Genomic DNA, 24909 nt, shown 5'->3' with positions numbered 1-24909 from the left:
TCGGAGCCTGTGCTCATCCAAACCACAATCAGCCAGTTTGTCCACAAGAATTCTGTGGGAAACAGTGTCAAAGGCTTTTTGAAAGGTAGACAATATCCACAGTCTTTTCCTCGTCCAGCAGTCAGGTCATGCTGTCCTAGGATATCAGGTTGGTCAGGCGGGACCTGCCCTTCATAAACTCATGCTGACCAGGCCTGATCCCCTCGTTGTTCTCCATATGGCATGTAATAGCACCTGAGATGATCTGTTCCATGACCTTCCCTGGTACTGAGGTCAGACTGACAGGTCTATATTTCCCAGATCCTCCTTTCTTCCTTTCTTGTAGATAGGCATTACATTTGCTACCCTCCAGTCCATTGGGACCTCCCCAGCTAGGCAGGGCTTCAGGTAAATAATCGATAGTGGCTTGGCAAGCACATCTGCCAACTCCCTCAGCACCCTTGGGTGTAGCCCATCTGGCCCCCTGGACTTGCACGTGTCCTGTATGCATTTCTGTTCAAATCCATGTGACAAACCCATAGGCAGTAAGATGTATGCACACACATACATTCTGGAAAGTTTCCTGTATCCTGTGTTCTGTGCACAAAACATCTGTATTCTGTCGTGGGCTGTACTCAGGGCACGGGAAAGCTGCCCTTCCAATGTCTGCCCATTTCGAAAGTGTTCAAACTGATTCCAGAAAGTGTTCTTTTTCCTCCGAGGCGATCTGTGGATGGTGATTCCTTACCTGGCAGGGACCTCTGCTGGTGCTGTAGGAATCCTGCAGAGCACCCAGCTCGTTCCAGCATCACCTTGGGTGCGATAGAGGGGAGTGTAGGAGCCCTGACAGTACTGGAGGGAGGGGACCTGCATGGTAGAAAAGGGAAAGACATCTAACCTCTCAGCTGCTCTCCTTTTCTTTGCAAAGAGACATCATCATACTACTTTGGAGTACAATTTATTATGAAGAATGAATGAAAAAAATTAATCATTTAGAAAGCTCACTATAAACTGATACTCACTATAAATGGCTGGTTTAAGGCACCACCAAAGTATAATCAATAGACTTACTCAGCTACAGCAAAGTGTGCTCTATAAATAATATGTTTAATGTACAGTTCATGTATGGGCCGCTGGGATACCATAATAAGGCTGATAGTTCCACCTCAAAGCAAAGTCCTCTGCATTAATGTCTGTAATAGTTTATTTATCACAGTAAGAGAAAAAATGGAACAAGGTTAGTGTTCAAGTACCTGCAGAAGTCCACAAAGGATAGCTATTTGCCACATGTGATAAGCATATCTAATGCGTGCCACAATATCTGTTCCTGACAAACACACCTTCTTTAATGGTCCCTGGGAATGATTTCCATGCTGCTGAAGGTGATTGGTTGTGGTGCTGGGATTACTGAGCTTTCCCCTTCCCTATCTCCATCCTTATTCTTCAAGGTTTTATCATGCAGAAGGAATTTCCTAGTTCCTAGATTTCCTAGGAGTAGTTCCTAATTTGCAATGTTTCTGGAGACATTTCTATGATAATAGGGCAATTACTGTGCAAAACTATCATTGTTGATCTTTGGACCATGTACTAAAAATTTGGAGAACTGGGAGTGGCATAGTGTACCTAAAGGCCTTGAGACTACTGACTTGCAATTTAATAAGCCTGTCTTACTTTTCAAAACCTACTCCTTAGTAAATTAGACCAAAAAAAGATGATGATCATCTCCAGCAATAATCAAGAAAAAAAAATGAAATTCTGCCTGAGAAAAAAATGCCCACTTTACTTCCCCATTTTCTGCATAAAGGGCATCACTAATATTTCTTAAATAGTCTATGTTTTGATGAATCTTTATTTATATATTTGAAAACAGCTCTGTATGGGAGGGAAGCGTATGTGTATGTGTCATGCACAAAGAGCAAAACAGCACTTCCCTACAAGTCCTAGGGAGAAAAATGGTGTAAGCAAGAGCTCTCTGAGGTTTGTTGAGCAGACATATTCACAAATGGTAATGGAAGTTCACTGGCATGAGCCACAACTGAGTGGGCCAGCTGAGCTCTGGTTTTATGTGAGTACTGTGGTATTTAAGGGCATGGCTGTTAAATCTCACTGTGTTTGAAAGTTGCTATAACCTAAGTAACATTAGCAAGGAGAACTTGCACGACACCATGTTACCAGGGTGTCTGTGGAGAAAGTTATCTTGTGGTGTGGTGGCAGGGTGGGGTAGTGGGGTGCTGTGTGGCATGGTGTGTGATGTGGTGTGAGGTGTGTATTGTGGTGTATTTATATAGGTATATTTGTAAAATCCCTCATGGCAGCAGACACGTTGAGTTCTAGCCGGGCTGTTGCCTTTCTGATGTTCTCTCTGCATGACCTAACTAGATTCCTGTACTCTTCTTGAGTTGCCTGCCCCTCTTTCCAAAGGTGGTAAACTCTCTTTTCACACACCCCCCTTTTTTTTTTCCCCTGAGCCCCTGCAAGACCTCCCTGTGCAACCACCCACAAGCACTTGACCTTACCATCATAGCTGTTGAGTTCTACACAGTCAAAAGACTCCCTAGCATACAGTGCCACTCCACCACCTCTTCTTCCCTGCCTATCCCTTCTGAAGAGCTTATATCCTTTAATTTCAATACTCCAGTTGTGATGGCCATCCCACCAGCTTTTCAGTGATGCCAACTACGTCATAGCAGTCCTGCTGCACGACTTATAGTTCTTCCTGTTTGTTGCCCGTGCTGAATGCATTGGTATAGATGCTCTTGAGCTGGGCTATTGATTTCACCCCTGACATGGGCAAGCCACCTCTAGGCTCATCTCTAGTGAGCTTAATTTTATCCCCTTCCCGCTCTGAGCACACTTTAAAGCACTATCAGTGAGCCTCACCAACTCACATGCAAGAATCCTTCTCCCCTTTTGAGACAGTTGTTCCCAGCATGCCTGGTGCCACGTAAATGTTCCCATGGTCAGAGAAACTAAAATCCCACTTGTGGCACCAGCTTCTGAGCAGGATGTTAATCAGCTGTGTTTGCCTATTCCTTTCATTGTTCAGTGTAGTCTTTCCTGCCACTGAAGGTGTTGAAGAAAACCTGTGCTCCTTTGACCAATCAGCCCAGTGCCTTGAAGTCCTTTTTAACTGCTTTTGCACTTCTGTACTCAATCATATTCCTTCCAACCTGTATGACCAGTAATGGATAGCACTCAGAGGGCCATTCCAGTCTATGGATTTTCCTAGTAACATGTCCCAGGGAGGCAGCAGACTTCCATGTGGGATGGATCTGGTCAGCATATAGTGCCCTCTGTTCACCTCAAAAGGGAGTCACCTACAACAATTACTGTCCTTTTCCTCTTAACACAAGTCACCCCAGGCAACCTCCTGGATGGACCTTCATCTGACTCCTCCATAGCCTGGGCCTCCAGTTCCAGAGCACCATACCTGTAAGGGCAACTGGGAAGGTGAGGAAGGACAGGAGGGGATTCACCTGCCTCCCTGAGCAGCTACCTATTTCCACTCCCTCCTGCCTTTTAGGTCTCCTCCTATTGCCTGGTGGCAGGAGGGGAGAGGATCCTCTGCTTCTTGACAAACCTCCATCTGCTGCCTTTGCCTCAGGGAATGGCTCCACCAGTCTATTTCTCTATCACACTCCCTGAAACTCCTCAACCTTTCCAATTTCTCTTCCAGCTCTGCCACCTGGCTGAGCAGATCATTGATCTACTCATACTGCACACAGGCATCATCTCTGCTGTCTTCTAGTACCAGTGTCAGGCTCAGACACTCCCTGCAACCAGACACTTGGGCAGCCAGCTAAATGTTTGCAGAGGAACTCCATTTGGGTCCCCACATTCCTCCTGGCAACAGCTTTTACCCATGTGGTCACTATGCTGGGAAGGGACTGGTTACAATCAACCGAGCTCACTGCAGCCTCAGTAGACAGTGACAAATCACAGCCCTCTCTGAGGCTTCTTAGAGACTGTGGCTGTTTCTGCCCCCTTTAGCTGTATCGCTGGGGGTGCTGGGTCTGCCCACGCCACCTGAGCAGCCTGCCCACAAACTGCCAGCCCTTAGCACAGGTATGGCACTTTCCTGGCTTCAAAAAGCCCCCCTAGATGCTCCTTCCTGGCCGTTTTCTTTGTAATTTCCTCTCCCAGTGTGGATTTACCCGCACTTTCCTTGGTGAGTGTTAAATTATGTTCTATTCCATCCATTAGTATTTTCTTTATTCTGTTATACTGCAAACCCTTGGTTTTGCAGCTATACAAAATCTAAATTTTCAGGTTAAATCAGAAAGCAGTTTTTATGTGGTGGTTTAGAAATTTTGTTTGGTTTTTTATTTGTTTGTTTTCCCCGTCTTCCTCTACAAGTAAACCCAAAGTGTCTTGCCTTCCTCTGGGCAGGGAGCCCAGACATGGTGGGGTTCCAGCTTGTGTAGCCCCAGTCAGCTCCCGGCACTTTGGTAGCCTATTTTGGGAAGGGTTGAGGATGTGAAGAATAACTTTTGTATGTTTAGCCAGGCGGGAGCTGCAGACAGCATGTCACAGTGGTCGCAAGGGGGCAGGAGCAGCCCAAGCTTAGGTCTGCTGCTCAAAGTTGGCTTTTCCCCTACCCTGCATTCCTCCTTTTATGCTTAAACTTCTAAAATCCTCTTTGAACAAAAATGTAAGCACACGACTTAGTACAGTTCTGCTCAGCTGTTTTACCAGCTCAGTCTTGGGGGAAAAAAAAAAAAAACCAACAAGAAGTCGTCTGAATCGATTTTTATTTCTAATCTGATGAAGAGATCATCTTTATTGGGAGCTGAATCTTGAGAACAAGAGGCCCCAGGGAAGCCAAGGTTTTAATAACACCCTAACCCACTTTGACACTGTTCTCCTGCAACCCAGTTTCAAGGCAAGTTGTGTCACTGGGTAACACAGAAAATGCAGAATATAAACTAATTTATTCAGGTGCATTACACTTAAAACTTTATTATCTCCCCTTCCCCACTTCGTACATTCATCTGTTGGTTCTGATATGAGGAGACTGTTTTTTATGCACTCAGCTTTAATAATACAAGTAGTCTTGCTGATACCACTAGGGTTATAACAGCAGAGCAAAGATACAAGGCTTTTTGTGATCACGGCCCTGCGGTGTTATCTTTTTAATGCACAGATAACACCTGACCTTATACAGCTCCAAGTCCTGGAAATCTCTCTATGCACAAAAATTAGCTCCAAAAATAGTTCAAATTACTTCAGTGAACCATCATGAGATTGGGTTCTTTGTATCAAATTATATACATTTCTCAATTTAAACCTTAAATTCAAATCTGAACCTGCTCCTTCCTGCCAACACATCTGGATCAGAGCGATGCGGCATTCCCCCCACCCCAACTTTGTAGAAATGCTTCTGCTTTGCTGGCTGATGGCTTTCTGATGGCTCATGGCTTCCTGATGGCTGATGGCATGGTACAAGCTGCTGGACAAGCCCAGATGGTCTGGATACAGAATCTGAGCCACGCCAAACCGATCCAGAACTTCTGTATTAGACAATAATCCTTTAATTTAGAGCTGTGAGCAATGACTCATTTTCCCCATATCACTGAATAACCTGGCTTCTGAAATATGCATTATGCACAAAACTTGTAATGACCATTTTTAGACAGAACTTCATTTATCACTTAAAGAAAAGGACAGAGAGAACCTCTAGAGAATTCAGCTGAAACCTCTGCTTAATACAATGCATGCCTACTGAATCAAATCTATTTATTAATAGAGAACTTACTTTACTGGAGAATGGAATAATATAATTATATAATAATACAATAATACAACAATATAGAACGATTAAACACAGACACCAGCATGAGTGGTGAACAGACTCAGGAATCAAACCCTCTTGTTTAGTGTCATTGGTACATTACTGCGGTGCTAAGAGAAAGGCCTTCACCTGCTCTAGACCCCTGGGTTGCCTGAGACGTCAGAAACTCTGGAGATAAGCAAACAACTTACTATTGCACCAGTCCAAAGTGACTTTCAGTTCTCATCTGTGTGACCTTCATTACAATTTAGAGGTGGCATGAAATGAAATGTTGATTATTTTCAGGGATTTTAAACTGTGATTCCTCTTGCAGTGTACTAATGGTGATGGTTTCTAGTTTTCTCTAATTGATTCTTAAATTAAAATTGTGGCTGTCTCTAATTCTTGTGATGACAAGAACAGAGTTCAAAATGTCCCTGACAAATTGTAAAGTGGACTTAACAATAGGACAAAAGTAAAAGGAAGTTAGCATTAAATTTACATTAGCCAAAGGCATGATATGTAAGTGGAATTAATCACCCCCATTGATACAGGATGAGGAGAAACTTTCTTCAACAGCTTTGAAGACAAAATCTGGTCCAGTGTGGTCAAAAACTGGCCTTTTGTCAACCATGTCATATCATTCCAAAATTTGGAAATGTCATCCTAGGATATATAATCAAGAGAAAAAACTGTAAAGCATGAAACAATTCTTTCCAGTGTACTTGTTATTGGTAGAGTCAGCTCAGACACATTATTCACGTTTGAGTTCTGCCTTCCAAGTAATGGACCAATGGGATCTGCTTAAAGAAGTGAGGATGAAAAGGTTTTGAATCTCTGCTATGAGGTAGGAAGCAGGAAAATTCAAAGAACTCAACCCTCAAAACTGGGCTTTTACAACTGTGAAAAGCAAAAAAACCCAGGGCCCTTCTCATAAATTCCTGATGAGAAAGTCAAGTAGCCAAAAGAGAAGAATAATTGATACAATAATTGAATGTGTACAAATTCTGATGATCTAAACAAGTTAGTGCTAGTGAAGCAGTAGGATTTCATATGAAATTTTGATTACAGGATGCATGTTAAAGCAGACTAAAATCCTGCAAAAAGTGATCATATTGTGGACTAGAGGTAGAGCAGAAGGCCTCTTGAGATCCCTTCCAAATCTCTGATCTTGTCAGGTTGAAAGAGTTAGTTATCTGGTATCACATGATGTAACTTTGCTCTGGGTGCAAAGCCATGAGCTAGGACTTTATATGGCTAATCAACTATATTTCTTATGTTAATTAATTATTTTGTGATGTTTTCCTTTCCCCCCTTCTTTCTTACCTTAAATTAACGTGCTTGTTTAGTCTTGTATCTGTAAGCTATTGACCGTCTGTCTGTAAGTTTTATAGTGCTATCCATGTCTATTACCATCCCAGTTTTTCACTGCATACAATCGACAGCAATAGTAGTTTCTAGCAGACATTATAGAGTGCTTGGCTTTCTTTTGCCATGAAATTCAATAAGGACAAATGCAGGGTCCTGCATCTGGGGAAGAATAACAGCAGGCACCAGTACAGATTAGGGGTTGCCCTGCTGGAAAGCAGCTCCAGTGGAAAGCAGCACCAGTCCTAGTGGGCATCAAGTTCTCCATGGGACAGCAATGTGCCCTTGTGGCCGAGAGAGCCAATGGGATCCTGGGGTGCATCAAGAAGAGTGTGTCCAGCAGGTCTAAGGAGGTTATTCTCCCCCTCTACTCTGCCCTAGTGAAACCACACCTGGAATACTGTGTCCAGTTTTGGGCTCACCAGTTCAAGAGAGACAGGGACCTGCTGGAGAGAATCCAGCAGAAAGCCACTAGGATGATTGCAGGACTTGACCACCTCCCCTACAAAGAGAAAGACTGAGAGACCTGGGGCTGTTTAGTCTTGAGAAGACTGAGAGGGGATCTCATCAATGTCTATCAATATTTGAGGGGTGGGTGTCAAGTGGAGGGGGCCAAGCTCTTTTGGTGGTGTGCAATAATGTGATAAGAAACAATGGGTACAAGTTTGAACATAGAAGATTTCACCTCAACATGAGGATTAACTTATTTGCAGTGAGGGTGACAGAGCACTGGAACAGGCTGCCCAGAGAGGTTGTGGAGTGTCCTTCTCTAGACACATTCAAAACCCATCTGGATACATTTCTGTGCGGACTACCCTAAGTGGTCCTGCTTTGGCAGGGGGGTTGGACCTGATGATCTCTGGAGGACCTTTCCAACCCCTAATGTACTGTGATACTATGACTAAAAAAATCTGCGTTGGGGTTTGGCCTCTAAAATGTAGATACATATTCATTTATGTTTTGTTTGTGCCGTCAGAGTGGCTCTTGTTAACAAACAGATTGTTCCTGAGAGTGGATTTTTTTCTGGTTATTGCATTTTTCCTCAGGTGGAGACATCATACATTCAAATACTTGGTGCTGACCTCTTTCTTTTGGCTGTTTACACAGGCTGCTAATGAGCTTGAATATTACGTTACAGGCTTGTTGATGGCTCCCCAGAGAAGAATAATATGAACGGAGTAATAGCAAGGAAATATTAAAGTCTGTTCCCAAGATACTCAGGCTGTGAGCTTTGCAAAGGGGAAAGGCTCTTCATGCTGTACTGTAATTGTAGAGCAAGCACACAGCTGCTGCCCATGTCCTAGTGTATCTCTGTGGAATCCCACATCCATGATGGAACAAACCAGATGCAATCAGCCATTACCTCTTTTCTGACCCTTTCCTCTCTGGGTCCACACACACAAAAACCCCCCATATCCTGAGCATAGGGATTAGGAGGGTTCCCAATCTGCACAAACAAAGAACAAGGAGTGCTGAAGGTGATGTGTGAAACAGCAACCTGACAGCCTACACACAGATTGTGGGCAACTTGGTTGGACCAGTGGAGCCCTAGCCCATGCCTAGGACTCACAGGCATGTGATTATACATGTGAACCCAGTAATATGAAGTCTTTTAATAGCTATCATTGCCTGAGCATTACATTCACATTAGAAAGAATACCCAAGGCTATTAACTTTATTTCAGTAGAGAATGAGAGACACTAAACTACTCAAGGCCAGGAAATTTAGATAAACTATAAACTTTTCTAAAGCACATTCAATTTTTACTCTCATTTCCTGCCCTTCTCATAAACACTCATAAAGGTTTCTCAATACACTATCATGCAATCAAGATGGTGATTTACTTTAGAAAACATCCTGGGTTTTAGAAAGCAATTTTGCCATGCTGAAGTTGTGCACTGTAAAACCACAGTTGGCCTTACTGGGCTGGGAGGTTAATTTGGAATACCTGTAATAAACTAATGACTTCACTCGGGCTATGAAGAAAAGGGAGTGCGTTATGTATCTGTATCTGTGTTGATATTAAGGAATGAAAACACATTACTTGGAGGAGAAGGAATGAAAAAGCTGAAAAAACTCTCATGAGTCTGGGTTGGTTTTTTTGGCAGGTTGAGAAAAATCTTTGAATTCTCAATTTTTATACTATTTTGCAAACCTTCAGCATTCAAAAAACTAAAGGGCAACTGTCATTTGCTTTTTCTTTCAGGGGAAACAATGTGACAGAATTTGGTTACTAAAGAATTAACTACTCCCACTCATTAGACACTCCTGCTATTCCCAGTGCCAAACACAGCCTGCTAAGATCAGCACGTGCAGAAATTAAAGGAAATTGGCATCAAAATCACATAAGTACCTTCAGTGTATTCGCAGTATACAGCATTACTTTTCAGAAGTGGGAGCTGAAAAAGCATCTGACAAAGATACGAGCATTTGTAAACACCCAAGGAAGTGAGGTGGAAGCAGCTGCCTTAAATCCTGTTACTAACAACCCACTATATAACCTGCTATATAGAAACAGCCTGGTATATTGAATGGACTCTCCAATCAAATTAAAACCACTGGAGGAAGTAGAACTGTTCAGTTTATATGTTGTTCTTCAAACCCCTCATTGGAAACTCCCAGAGTAAACACCATCAATGACAATAACTATGCACACTGTTGTGAGACTAGGATTTTAATAGAAAACAACACTTTCTCTGTAAGTCTCATGGAAAAATAAGAAATGGAATTGCAACTGCATGCTGACACACAACAGTTATTTAGGCATTCCAGGTCTGACAAAATTACACACTCAGGCTACTTCTTATTAAGTCCATTGTTTTTTCAAGGTGATGTAACTCCAGTTAGGATTCAGTAATGAGGTTTCAGTAAAGACTGTTTTCAGTGGTGGTTTGGTAAATGTACAAGATATATTGTCATCTGACACAGAACAAAAATATTTCATTTGGATGCATAAATGCCTTTCAATACCCCGAATTACACTAGTAGAAGACTGTAGTCACTAAATGGGCACTCTGAGGAAAGACAGCAAATGAAACAGGCTCTGACACCCAGTGTACACCTTCACAGCTGCTCTACTGCATGGCATTTCTAAATGGGCTTCCCTACAACAATATTTGACAAGTGATGAAAGTTGGGTTGTTAAATCTGACAGTCTCTCAAGTCTGTAGCTCCAGGATACTTTTTGTTGAAAGGCTCTTCAGGGTCTTCCTAAACATAATTCCCTCTTTAATAATTGGACTGGACCATTAAACACTTTCATTTGCTTATCATGCCCTATTTTCTAAGAAGGGATCAAGGAATTAAAGACACCTGTCTGAAGCACCCCAAAAAAGGACATAAATTCTTGGAGGGTGGATGCTCAAGATCATTTATCACCTTCCCAAAAAACATATGAAGAAGCAATATATAATATAAATGTGTAGAACATCATAGTACTGGTATACTTTATATAAAATATACAGTTTATATTACACATATTATTATCAGAAATATGATTCCACACAATAAAATTTAATTATGCCATTATAGTTATATACACTGATATTTACTTTAAAAAACAACACCTCTTATTTGCCTTAGCCTGTCACTCTAAAATACGACTTGTTCTTACATTTCTAAAAGCCTGAATTTTATTGTAATGTCCAGTTGCCTGATTTGGGGGGTTGGGGGGGTTCAAAAACTGCCATTGTTAAATGTGTGAAAATATGATGTGCAGATGATACCCATTGAATGAATGGCTGCTCCCTCCCACCTTTCCAAATTCTAACATCCCAGTTGCTTTCAAAATGAAAGAAGAATTTAAGGTTTGTCTCTTACCTTGAAATGGTCTAAGAACAATAATATCCCAATCTCCCCCTGAAACTGGTGTGTGTATTCATATTCGGTAACAGCTGGTCCAGATATTTACGGAAATCCTGAGATCCCCTACCCTGAGACTCTGGTGTCTTGCTCTAAGGACTTCAGATGTTGTTAACTCAGCAGATCTGAGGGGCTGTCCCATGAAATATAGCTGTAGCCCTTAGTAAGATAGAAAAAATCATGGCCTGTAAGGCCATCTTCCTACTATCTCACTTTCTGGTATGCTCTCCATCTCTTTACACAGATCATTTTCAGAAGAAAGAGTAGAGAATGTAGGTGTTTCTTATGGATAGGTTAAACATTAAAAACAAAAGCTCCAGAGATGTATCTCTTGCATAAATTATTTATGTTTGAGATTACAGAAAACCTCTCTGCTCCTGCTCCTGAGATGTGAATCAGGACTCAACTCTATTTACTGGAGAGCAAGACAGAGATTTTGTGGTTCATGAATTAATATCACCAAACAAGGATAAACATCAAAAGCACTGTAGCTCTCCTGTGGTTTATGAGGGAAGATTGTTAGTAATTCTCTTCTCCTATATCTCAGCTCTTCCTGTAGGGGAAAGGTTTGTGGCCCATTGTTCTCTTTATGGGAATTGTGAGTTTATAAACATTTTCTGTTAAATTCAGTAGCAGACTGCCCAAGACTGAACTCAACCAACACTGGCTTCCCAGTGATGGAATCTTATTCCTTAAAGCTTTAAGAGAAAACAGTACATAAGCAAAGAGCAGAAAATTGAAGTGGGGTAATTCTTAGTGAGGCAGAGCTAAAAGGCATCCTCTGCGCAGGAGATATAGAGCTCTAGCAAACTATATTATAGGCTATATTTGAAGAATGTACCAACAGGTAAGACAAAAAGGTCCATTCCTTCTATTCAGCACCTGTGAGACCACCTCTGGAGTGCCACATTGTGCAGGACAGATGTGGACGTATTAGACAGAGCAAGATTAGCAGATTCTGCAGGATAGCTGAGGGGCTGGAGTATGGGGGGTGTGAAAATATGCTGAGTAACCTGCTGTTGTTCAGTCTGGAGAAGGGAAGGTGAAGGTATCTTAATACTTTCTATAACTACTCATGGAAAAACAAAGAGTTTCTATAATAAATGTTACCATTTTGCTTTATGGAAAACTATTCCAAATGGAGTGAAAAGCGTTTGTCATTGCCCACGAGATTACAGAAAGATATGGTTTTACCAACTCAAGCCTAACCTTGATAATTCTTCACCAAAGCACACCTGGCTTTGCATAATATTAGAGCAAAATACTAAACCTTGGAGTAGAACACCTGCCACAGCAAAAGAAAATCTGTCTCTCTTGGAGTTATCTTTAAATTCATTCGGTGTCTGATTTGATAGGTGATTTCTTTTATTACACAGTCAATGTATCTGGTTTGATTAGATCATAGTTTATTTGACTTGACAGGTGGTGCATAAAAGATGGAGCAGTTTTGACAGGTGACATGGCTTGCAGCTCAGGCAAAAACATTGTTGCTTCTGTGAGATGTTCACTTTGGATAACAATGTACAGCTTACAAAGGGGCTGCATGCTTTAATAAGTATAGGATGCATTTACAGTATGTAACCAAACATACTTTTACTCAAATACTGCGTTATGAAGCCTCAAAGTGTCCTCCTCATTACCTCTGTTCTAGGCTTATTGTCAGGAGTGCATAGCATCTATTAAGTATGAATGTACTGTGTTGCTATTGTTAGTTATAACAAATGTTCATGATGCTGTATCTTGCCCATGTCACATTGTCATGTTTGTTATTTGTAAGCTCCTAAGAAAAAACTTTCGCTGCATAGGCTCAGATGTCCTATTCTCTATTTTGATACAAATATTATGGTTTTTTTTTACTCTTTGTAGACCTGAAGCAAAAGTGTTTCATGTTAGCACTTGTAAGGCTGTACATGGCATATAATATTCCATTCTAGGCCTTATTTTCAAGAGAGATGCAAGCTGATTGGAGGAAGTACAGAGGAAAATGAGATGCGGTTGAGAAAAGCTTATGAGGTCTAGAGAGTGTGAGATATGTAGAAAGGCTGAACCATTTGGATATTTTTAGCTATAGGAAAGAGGAGAAATGATGTCTCTGTATTAATTCCATGTATGTCCAGCCACAGGTACAACTTTTGTTCCACACAAAATGTTTCTGGGACTCTTGATACGTTGCAGATTTGTCCTGATATGGGAGATAAGATCGGGCCAAATGCTACCCAGAACCTATTGCTCTATTTGTAGGGTGAAAACTTAATTAGTTATGTCTCTGAATGTTTTGCATCTCAAACAAAGAAATTATTTTAAGGACATTGTTTTTACGTATTGTCTTTAAATAAACTAATAGACTAAGAGACAGAATAAGATGACCACATGTTGTCAAAAATAGGATGGGAAATCAGACAAAAATTTGGGGTAGGAATACATCCTACAGGCCAGAATTCAGTCTGTTAGGTTTTGGGTTTTTTTCTTTTCTCCACTCTAAACTTCAGTTTGGGCTGTGTAGTTCTAAGATCAGGCCTCTTCTTCCTCCAAAAAACAAGAGCTGGGATGCTCTCAGGATCATCAAAGAGCATCTACCTTTTGAATGCAGGAGCTCTCACATGTGAATATAGTAAGGTGACTTCCTATCAAATTGTCTGGTGTTGAATCCTTAGTAAGATCACTTTCTTTTTATACCTCAAATACTACCTTCTTTAACAATGATTAATATTAACAAAGCTGACAGTTCTGTGATATTCCTGTTACAGCTAGACAGCCATCCTTATTTGTGGATATTTCTCTAGACTGAGTTTAATCACTGGACTTCTTAGCTGCTGGTGGATACTCTTGACAGTAGCACATGAACTAGGAAGAGTTTGACTTGGTTTCCTGCCCAAATGGGCTTGTGTTCCCTAGCAGCAAAATTGCACCTAGCAGTTACTGAGTCACAGAAAATTTAGAATCGCATGTCTTCACTTTCAGAGTGTAGCTATTCAAGATGCTTTTAATATATTTGAAACCATAGTGCTGTAATTTTTTTTTGCCCCTGACAGATAAGTTTCTTGCATGATGAGGGCATACTTAGCAAGTAGCCTCAAGCCAACCCAGGCTCAGGCCAGACAGTCATTTATGTGCACATGCATCCTAAAACCTGTTAATAAGTTGTGATCCAATTGTAATTCCATATATGTTTAAGGGTTCTGAGAAGACAGCCCTGCTACCTTCCTGTAAAAACATGGGGCTAAGAAGGACAGACAGCACTAGATCCCAACTTTTGTGTTGTATGATGTAAGTGGCAAGAGGTAATATCATAATGAGCTTGGGGTAGAAGGAGGAACCCCTAGATGCCTACCATAAAGAGAACTTGAGAGAACAGAATTTCTCCTATAAGCTCCAGTCTGTAACTAGAGCAGTAACAGTAAGTACAATTATTGCTATAATTACTAAAATACTCATAGGCTACAAAACCAGTTATAGTCTAACCATATTTATGTCTCTAAATGAGATTTCTAAGATGTGAGCCCTTGTGTAACATTCTTAGATGAATAAAATATTTGAAATGAGTCTGTTGGAACACTTCTGCCAAAACCAGCCAAAGTCCACTCATGTCAAATCCAATATATTATTAAAAAAACCCCAAAAACATAACAGAAAAAGAGAATAATGTAAGTTAATATCTGTCATAAAGCAGAAAGCTCTGACATGTGACTGGAGAGAGTGTTCATATCTGTTGGAGACATTGCTCTCCAACTAGTGCTGTAGCTCAACAGGGACTACAAAGGTGCATGAGTGACATAGTTCTGGCAAGGGAAAGAAGGGAAAGGGAAAAAACTTACTCTTTCAGAGTATTTGCTGTCACAAGATGTCCTGACATCCTTTCTCTCTCATCAATTGGTATGAATTTAGTAGGAATGAATTTGTAGTACAAGGTTTCTTGGGAAGACAGAAACATTACTTTGCAAGCTACCTGAAATGAGAGACTTTTTTTCTGCCAATCTTGCAAAGTCAGCTTATGAGGAAAGTACAGACCAGTAAGAGCTAATATTAGTGTCTCTTTGTAGTGACCAGATGGAGAGAGAAGAAGTAGGCTTTGCCTTCTCTTGGATTCCCTTTGATGAATGCCTTTAGAAAGAGCTGGCTTTTCCAGATTCACCCCTCTTCATTCTGTCCTGCTTTAAGGAGGATTCTTATTGCTTCACTCCAGGAATGTGTTCTTTGTTTTGCTGGCTGTTCATCATTCACTGCTTCACATCCAAGAGAGTGGAGGAAAGGGAACACATCAACAAACCAATTTCATCCAATAGTTTTTTATGGTCTTTAGCCCTAGGTTCAGTTTCGTCATTCAGGGAGTAATATGCTTTCTGATCCAATACACTGGGGGCAGAGAACAAAGTGTAATCCTTGCTGATCATCCTTGCTTTCAGCAAGGAAGAGAATATTTGCTTTGTTACACCCATTGTGGATTGCATCATGGTATGTTTGATGTAGGTAGGCTGATAAACACATTAAGCATGACAAGTCTCAAAGGAGTAAGTGTAATACACATAATACAATGCTGAGCATTGCCCCACAGAGTGGTTAGGGAAACAATTCTGTCTTTCATCTAAAGACAGCAAGAGCAACTGTGGAGGATGCTTCAGTGGCAAACCTGTTTCTGTGTCACTGTCTTTGTGAAACATTTCAAGATCTATAAAAGAAAACCCTATGCAAGTGCTGCAAAGCTGCAAATAATACATAACACTACTTTAAAGGAAAATTATTTTGAGAGAGCTTATAGAAGATATCAGTAATTAATTTGGCCCTCTAAGTGTCTTCTTTTCCTTTTCTTGTTTGTATTCTATCATCTGGAGATAAAAGAAGGCGAGTCTTTGATATAACACTTTTTTATTTCAGTGTTTGGAGAACTGAAATCTCATTATTTCTTCCACATTGTATTTACTAGTGTGAAAGACCAGAACATGTAAATAATTTACACTCTTTTTGAAGTTCCCTTATCAGCTTCACTTCAGCAATAATCAGAAATCAGAGGCAAGATGAATCTTCTCATGATACTCTTTGATTGTTAAGTACCACGTCCAAATGTTTGAAATGTGATATGAACTTTCCAACAGGTCAAAGCAAATGCAATATGGTGATGTCTACATTTCATTCAATGTGTTGCATCTCTGCATTTAAAAGTTTCCTTCATCTTTTAAAGAGGGAAACTCAATTTCATAAGTGCAGACACATTATCCACTATATTGCTTGGAAAGATACCTACATTAGCTTTGCCTCACTGGTAAGCAAAATTAAATGGCTGATGATGACCCAAATTCAGCTCAGTTCTGAATATAATGGACTAGCTCATACTATATTAGAAAACTACTAGGTGACAGAAACACTGAAATTCAATTTGAGTATTTAATGAGCTCATTCTTCCAGAGAAAAGGAGAAAAAAAAAGATAAATGTATAAAATGAAAAGGGAGTTTACCTTTTCCCCTGCCCCAAGCCTTATCAAAACAAAATTGTCAGAAAGCAGTCAGCAAATGTGAAGCTCTGTACTGCTCAATTCTGAGTCCTGACTCCATGACAATCATTTCCAGTCCTGTCATCACTCTGTTTTGGCACTGGCTCCAGGATTTCCCCAAGGAAGGGAGGTGAAGACAGTATGTCTCAAATAAAGGCAGTATTAAAAAAGCATAAAGTTAGGCAGGGCTCATTGCCAGCTAATATTTCCCAGTCCAAATCCATCAAATTGGTTTTTCCCTACTTCAGAACCAGAGGCTGAATTCCACCCTACCACAGGAGAAATTAACACCTCAGCTAACAGGATAACCATGGCTGCAAGGGGACTTGCAGCCTAACACTTTGAAATGAGGATCGAATTTACGTAGACTACCCCTGACAACTGCTTGTCCAACCCACTGACAAAGACTTTTTCTTTTGCTGACAATGCCAAGCTGTGTGATGCAGTTGACACGTTGGAGAGAAGGGATGTCATACAGAGGGACATTAATAGGCTTGAGAAGTAGGCCAGAGTCAACATCATGAAGTTCAACAAAGTCAAAAGCAAAGTCCTGCACCTAGGTTGGGGCAATACCAAGCAGAAATACAGGCTGGGTGGAGAATGAATAGAAAGCAGTTCTGAGGAGAAGGACTTGGAGGTGCTGCTTGATGAGAAGCTCACAATGTGCACTTGCAGGTCTGAAAGCCAACTGCATCCTGGGCTGTATCAAAAGAAGTATGGCCAGCATGTCAAGGGAAGTGATTCACTCTGCTCTTGTAAGACCCCACCTGGAATCCTGTGTCCACCTTCAGAGCCCCCAATACAAGACAGATATGGGGAGGTGGAACTGTTAAAGCTGGTCCAGAGGAGGTCTATGAAGAAGATCTGCGGGCTGGAGCACCTCTGCTATGAAAACAGGCTGGGGTTGTTCAGCCTGAAGATGAGAAGGGTCTGGGGAGACCTTACTGTAGCCTTCCAGTATTTAAAGGGGGCCTACAGGACTGCTGGAGAGGCACTTTTTACAAAGATACATAGTGACAGGATGAGATGTAATGGCTTCAGGCTGGAAGAAGCTAGATTTAGATTAAACATTAGGAAGGAGTTCTTTCCCGTGATGCTGATAAGGCACTGGAACAGGTTGCTCAGAGTTGTGGAGACTCCAACCCTCTAAGTGTTCAAAGCCAAGTTGAATGGGGCCTTAAGCAACTTGGTCTGGTAAGCGGTGTCCCTGTCCATGTCAGGATCTTTAAGGTGCTTTCCAACCCAAACATTTTTATATTGTATGAAAACAATCCTACATTCTCTTTGGGCATTTTGTAAGTGTTGTTTTACTCAGAAGGTACAAAATTGATTCCATCTGGAATTCATATCTCTCTGTTTCAAATTACATTGATTGCTTGCTTTATGTATATATATATATATACACTCTTTGATTGTTTATTTTAGTATTGCCTTTTCTGGAATAAGCTTATCAGGTGTCTTCAATTTTACATGAAGATTTTAGTTGTTGTTGGTCTCCTGACACCTCCAGAACTGCTATAGCCCTTCTGTATTTCCTTCTTGCCACAATCCTTATCCCATCCAGCTCCCCAGTGGCTTCCATGCAACACTTGCATTGTCCTGTGAGTTAATACACTTTATTTTGCCATGTATTTAATCTTGCAATTTATCCTTTCTGATTTTGTTCCTTTTGTACTCTTGTACTTTTGTTCTACTTCTGTGCTCACACTTAATTTGGTAATATTTTAAATTTCAATTCCTGATGACTCTTTATTACAGCTTCTATCTGTTTTCCTCATTAGGGTAGCTTTTTATTGCACATTAATATAGTGAAATTGCACTCCCTCGTCCTCCTGATTACCTTCCCTGCAGAGCCTCGCCACAGTGTCTTGAATTTGGTGACATCTGCTTTTCTGATGTTTGTGGTCTTCATTTAGCATTTTTGCTTTTTATGTTTGTTTGTATCAGGGCATGCCAAATATTATGTTACAATCTCTGCAGTTTCATTCAACTACAGCTTTTACCCAAATTCTGTTTAATTATATCATATATATATATATATATATATATATATATATATATATATATATACACACACCACAGCATTTGAAGCTGTGGCTTTTAGGATTGAAATTGCCTGTTTGTGTTCTCCATTTTCTGGGGAAGGTGATGTATCTGTGGTTAGAGCAGCAGCCCAGCTCCTCTGGGAGGCATGCTTGAAGCTGAAGTCCTCTTCAGTCCTTTTAGAAAGAAATGGCCCACGAGAGCTGGTGAATAATGATTGTTCCTCATTCAAGGCAGATGAATAATGTAGATAATTTCTCCAGATCCTGTGCAGTGCTGTCTTCTTCTGGATGCTTATCTTTTAAAATGAGACTCTATATATGTTGTTTCACAGGGACATTCCTTTTGCAAATTAGTTCCCTTGAGAACTCTGGCTGAGATCATAAAATTCTCCTTCACCAGGCCATATGCCCCCTTTCCAATACTTTTAATTAGTGTCTTGGTAATTATGCCATGGATTATGGTCCTTAAATGTATGCTGACATTTCAGACTCAGAATTGAATTCGCATTGTGATGGCTGATTATATTGCTTCAAAGTGTGTATAGAGTGTGTTGATGTCAAGAAATCAAATGCGCTGTGACAGGAGACACATTGCAGAGCTCATTGCTCACCTCAAACAGATTGGCTGATCTAAGGGCAGGTAAAAAGACTGTCTGGGTGCAGTGAGAAGGTAGTGTTTATTTCCATTAGAACTGTTTGAGACTTTCAGAAACTTTTTCATAGACGTTTAAGTCTTGGAGATAGAATTGGTGGAGACAGCTTTTCCCTTGTGACTAGAGGGGGCTATGGCAGGCAAAATCCCCCATGAACTGGAAATTCTAGCTTTACCAGCTGTGATCTTTTGCTCATTCCATTGTATCAGCTAATGTAAATTCAGTGTGGAAATAAATGTTTCCAGAAGCCAAGACAATTCTCCTCTCAGTCTGCCTTTGCTGCTGCTTCAGTTGCATTTTCAGCGTGCATAAACAAGACAAGAAAATGCCAGGTTTTAAGAATTACAGCAGCCAAAGAACTGTCTGGGGCTCCCTGAAGAGTGCTAACTGCTACAGGGCTGAATGCCCATCTTCCCCTCAGTGGAGACTAAGAGTAAATTAGAAGGCAATGTTTTTTCTTGGCTCCTATGTTCAGGTACTTCTGCATTTCTCCCTGTGTCATGGCAATTTGGATTGTTTGCTCAAAAATCTTCTTGAACTTCAGAAGCATTCTTGCCCTTTAGAAGTAAACTCTACATAAAGATAAAGCTTGACAACATTAAGAATCTGAGCACTATTACAGCTCATCTGTGTGCTGACAGTACTGTTTTCAGGAGAGTTTGAAATCTGAAACTCTCTTGCAAGGAATGTTTTGCCCACAGGTAATTTGAAGCTAACATCTGATGAATATTATTCTTGTGTGAGCAGTTGTGGGGATTTGGGAGTCATGCAGAAAGTTGCAAACTTAATTTTCCTTTAAATTACTTTGCACTAACTCATTTTACTATGATATATGTGAGTAAGCCCTTCAATATGTAAGAGCTGCTGATATTGGAAGTTTAGAGAAATGTAAATGTAAATCACACCAAATTTGTTGGGCAATGATACTTCCTCTTGTGATTACTGGGATATCTTGAATGGTCAGCAGGGATGCTGCAGCCTTGATTATAATGACGGTTTTGTTTGTCGAGCAGTACGGATAGGTAGGTGTAGAACTGACCTCCAGGATTCCATCACTGATACAGCCAGATACATTCCAGTGTGGAGGGGGGAAAAAAGAAATAAATCAGCCTTATTCTGACCAATTCTGAATGATGAAAATACATTGGCGGTTTACAAAAATTACAGTGTAAAAATTAAAGTTTGATATATTAATCATATTTACACTTGTAGAAGAAGAGAAACTACCAACGTCCAGTGCATTAGGTATGAATATCTGACTGGACAGCCAGTGTCAGCAACCTGTCTCTCAACACCTCCCAAGTTAAAAATCCACAAGATGGGGATAAGGGTGATGAATTCCTTCTCACTGTGGGTGAAGATCAGGTTTGTGACCATGTGAGGAACCTGAACATACACAAGTCTATGAGATGCATCCCAGAGTCATGAGAGAATTGACTGACATAGTTCCCAAGCCACTCTCCATAATATTTGAAAAGTCCTGGCAGACAGTTAAGGCCCTGGTGACTGTAAGAAGGGATGCATTACACCCATTTTTTAAAAGGGTAGAAAGGAGGACCCTGGAAACTACCAATCTGTTAGCCTCACCTCTGTGCCTGGGAAGATCATGGAGCAGATTCTCCTAGAACTTCTGATAAGGCACATGGTGGCCAGAGAGGTGATCAAAGACAGCCGACATGGATTCACAAAGGGTAAATCTGGCCTGATGAACCCAGTGGTTCAACAAGACCAAGCACAGGGTCCTGCACCTGGGTCAGAACAATACTCATTATTAACACAGTCTGGGGGATGAGGTGATAGAAAGCAGCCCTGCAGGAAAGGACTTGGGAGTTCTGGTGTATGAGAAGCTGGACATGAGCAGACAAGTGTGTGCTTGCAGCCCAGAAGGCAAATGGCATCATAGGCTGCATCAAAACAAGCATGGCCAGCAGATACAGAGATGTGATTCTGCCACTTTGCTCTGCTCTGGTGAGACCTCACCTGGAATGCTGCATCCAGCTCTGGAGCCCTTAACACAGGAGGGACATAGATCTCATGAATCAGGTTCAGAGGAGGGCCACAAAGATGACTGGGGCTGGAACACCTCTGCTACAAGGACAAGGCAAGGGAGCTGTGGTTGTTCATCCTGGAGAAGAGGAGGCTCTGGGAAGACCAAATAGCATCATTCCAGTACCTGAAGGGGGCTTATGAGAAGGCTGGAGAGAAACTTGTTTGCATAGGCCTGTAGTGATGTGATGAGAGGCAATGGTTTTAAGTAAGAGAAGAGTAGATTAACATTGGATCTTAGGAACTCTAAGTTCTTCTTCATTAGGGTGGTAGAACACTGGAACATGTTTCCCAGAGAGCAGTTGAGGAGATATTCAAGGTTGCTCTGAGCAGCCTGATCTAGTGGAGGAGGTCCCTACTTACTGCAGGGGGGGTTGGACCAGATGACCTTTGGAGGTCCTTTCCAATCCAAACCATTCTATGATTCTATTGCAGTGCCTGAATGTTCTTCTGCAGCTGTTTTTGTGCTTCTTATCCCAAGACCACCTAACATCAAGGTCAGCTCTCCTGCCAGTGGGGTTCAAGCTTCAGACTGCTTTCCTATCCCAGAGGCAGATTCCTCTGAGTTTCCTCTTCCTTACATAGGTAAACTCCCCAACTTGAGTCTAGGACAGTTTAACAGAACAACACAAAGAGAGAAATACAATTGGAGGGAACAACAATACTAATGAAATAGTATATAAAGTCAGTGATACAAAACACAGCACCAACTGTGACGGGCCAGCCCAGAATGTTTGCTGGATCCTGCCTCAGCACACCATGCCACTGGTCCTTCCCTTATATAGAGGGCACATGTCAATACAGTGTCACATATCCATTTCCTGGTGCTGCTGGCTGTATTGGCTGTGCCCCTCCCAGATTCTTGTGAAAATAAAATACTAAAACTCGAAAGTTTAACCCTATCCTAGCTGAACCCAGAATGCCCAGTTACTTACATATGAATGAACAAAAAGAAAGAGAGAAAGAAGACAAATCCTTCTGGATGGATTCCTTTTTGGTAATTCAGCCCAGCCAGGCTTCACCTGAAAAATTCAGCATCCTTGGCTTCCTTTAGGATACACTTAACAGCAGGGGTCTACCCCAGATAATGTACTCTGTCTCATGACAGGATACCACATGTCCTTCATGTGGGAACTGATTGTCATGTTTAACTGCAGCTTGCTGCAATAAGGCAACAGTAGGTTAAAACTGGGCTCAAATGGAACAACATTTCAATATACTAAAATTCAGCAAGAGGCCAATATTACCATCTCTCCTCAAAATGGGAGATTAGTCCCCCCTTTGCATCACTGCAAGATGTAAATGTGATATCAGGGATACAAAGGTAAAAATTTGTACTGTACTGCCTAAGGTACCTAAATATAACATATGGTAAATAGGTCTGGACAGCTATAAGCCCATTTAAAATCCTTTTCAGCAGCAAGACTCAATTGTCATGTTTTGTTAGGTCTGTTTTGTGAAGCAAAGGCAGAGCTTATGCACACATGGAGTGCAACAAAGGATTTCCTACTATGCCCCAGGAAAAATGACAAACCAAACTATTCTCTAATTGAGTTGTGTTCCACTGTACTGAAAAATGTGGTCTTTTTAGCAAACAGCTTTAGAGCTAATTAAAGAGCATCTTAGGCTATCATATCTTGTTTTTAAGACTAATGTTACACAACTGTGATGCAGTTTTAGATGAGATGTCTGAGATGTCTGTCCAAGGCAATAGCAATTCACAATACAGTATTTCTACGTGTTCTAGATATTCTGAAGAGAAAATCATACCATAAGGCTAGCAACACAGCTAGTAGATCTCAGTTCAAACTGCATCACCATTACTGGAAGACAGAAGCAGGTCTAAAATACTTGGTTTTTGAGAAGAACTTACAGAGCAATTTACATCCAAAATGTATTTTGAGAGAAAAGGGAGAAGAAAAGCTTTATATTTTGTAGTATTGTAATAAAAGCTTGGAACACAACTGGTTTATTTTTCCTCATAAATTATTTGCAGCAGGAACAGCATAAACCCATGCTGTTCCACAGACTTCAGTGGAAATGGAAGGGTGATTTTTTAATCTTTTGCCAAGACTGAGAAATATGAATGGTAAATTAATACTTTGGTAATTAATAATTTTAGTGATTTTAAATAACTCTTTCTAGAACAAAATCTGATAATGGATTGGATGGCTTGTGAAAATAGAAATGATGTTTCAATGAACCTAATACTCCTCCAAGTAAGGAAGCAAGTTACAAAGCACTACCAGGAAAAGGGACCATGTCTTTACAAGTATTTCTATAATTACTGGTTTTGACTGGCACTACTCTACAAGACAACTTAGTGAAATTCCCAGCTAAGGCCAAGAATAGGAAGTATATCTAGTGGCATCTAAAGGAATCATGTACTGGACTTTATGGATGTTTATGGTTAGATTACACAAGCAGAACAGCTGACATGAGACACTATCTGCAGCATTGGCTTTGAGGTACACAGCATAAGACACAGACTTGCTCAATTAGGCCCAGAGAAGAGCCACAAAAATGATCAGGGTTCTGGAGCACCTCCCCTATGAGGACAGGCTGAAAGATTTAGGGTTGTTCAGCTTGGAGAAGAGCAGGCTCTAGGGAGACCTCATGGAGGGCTTACAGTACTTAAAGGAGGTCTACAGGAAAGTTGGGGAGGGACTCTTTATCAGATAGTGTCGTGATAGAACAAGGGTAATAGTTTCAAATTGAAAGAGGGTAGACTTTGATTAGATATTAGGAAGAAATTCTTCACTGTGAAAATGGTGTGACACTGCAACAGGTTGCCCAGAGAAGCTGCAGATTCCAGCCTCCCTCGAAGTGTTCAAGGCCAGGTTGGGCACTGAGCAACCTGATCCAGTGGAAAGTTCCTGCTGCCTATGGCAGAGGGGTTGGCACTAAATGATCTTTAAAGACCCTTCCAAATCAAGTCATTCTATAACTCTATGATTCTATGATATGCAATAGCTCTTTCATTCATTATGCCTTTGTCATCTAACCTTTAAATCAAACTTCCAGAGCACCTAACAAGTATAGTCACTTTTTATACTACTAAAAAATGTATACCATCTTCAAAACATAATGATGGGAACAACTTTCATCTGGCTCTGTATGTAATGAACACTCCTTTCTCTAAACTAGCAAGCATTTATAGACATAGACAACAGCCAGTGTTTTTGCACATTACTTAAATGTTGTAAACAAAAGTGGGATGAAGCTATGTATTTTTGTGTCATAAGAACTGAAAGTGTCTGGGTTCACTCTCTCCTGTATTGAACAATGCTTCTGCTAAATCAATTTTTTTACAGAGGAAGAGGTGTTCCAGAAGTCAGTGTGGAAAGACAGAAATTGAAACTTGAACAGTTCATATTTTTCCTCCAGTAACTCTTCTGCAGGGTATTCCCGAAGAGAGCAAATACATGAGACAAATAGGAGGAAATTAAATTTTAAGATCACAGAATCACAGAATATTAGGGACTGGAAGGGGTCTCATGAGATCATCTAGTCCAACCCCTCTGCCAGAGCAGGATCACCTATCAGACTGGAACTCATCCGGGTGGGTCTTTTATATACCCAGAGAGGGAGACATAAGATACCAAAGATAAGAAGAAAACTTTCCAGAAGTATATGAACAGAGCAATGAAAATGCTGCTCTATTTCTCAGTGGAAAGGCAAAATTTAAAAAATGTGATGCC

Source organism: Dryobates pubescens, chromosome 5 (assembly GCF_014839835.1).
Source record: "Dryobates pubescens isolate bDryPub1 chromosome 5, bDryPub1.pri, whole genome shotgun sequence".
Classification (NCBI taxonomy): Eukaryota; Metazoa; Chordata; class Aves; order Piciformes; family Picidae; genus Dryobates; species Dryobates pubescens.
The sequence above is the reverse complement of the archived record's forward strand: the minus strand, read 5'-3'. Positions refer to the sequence as shown.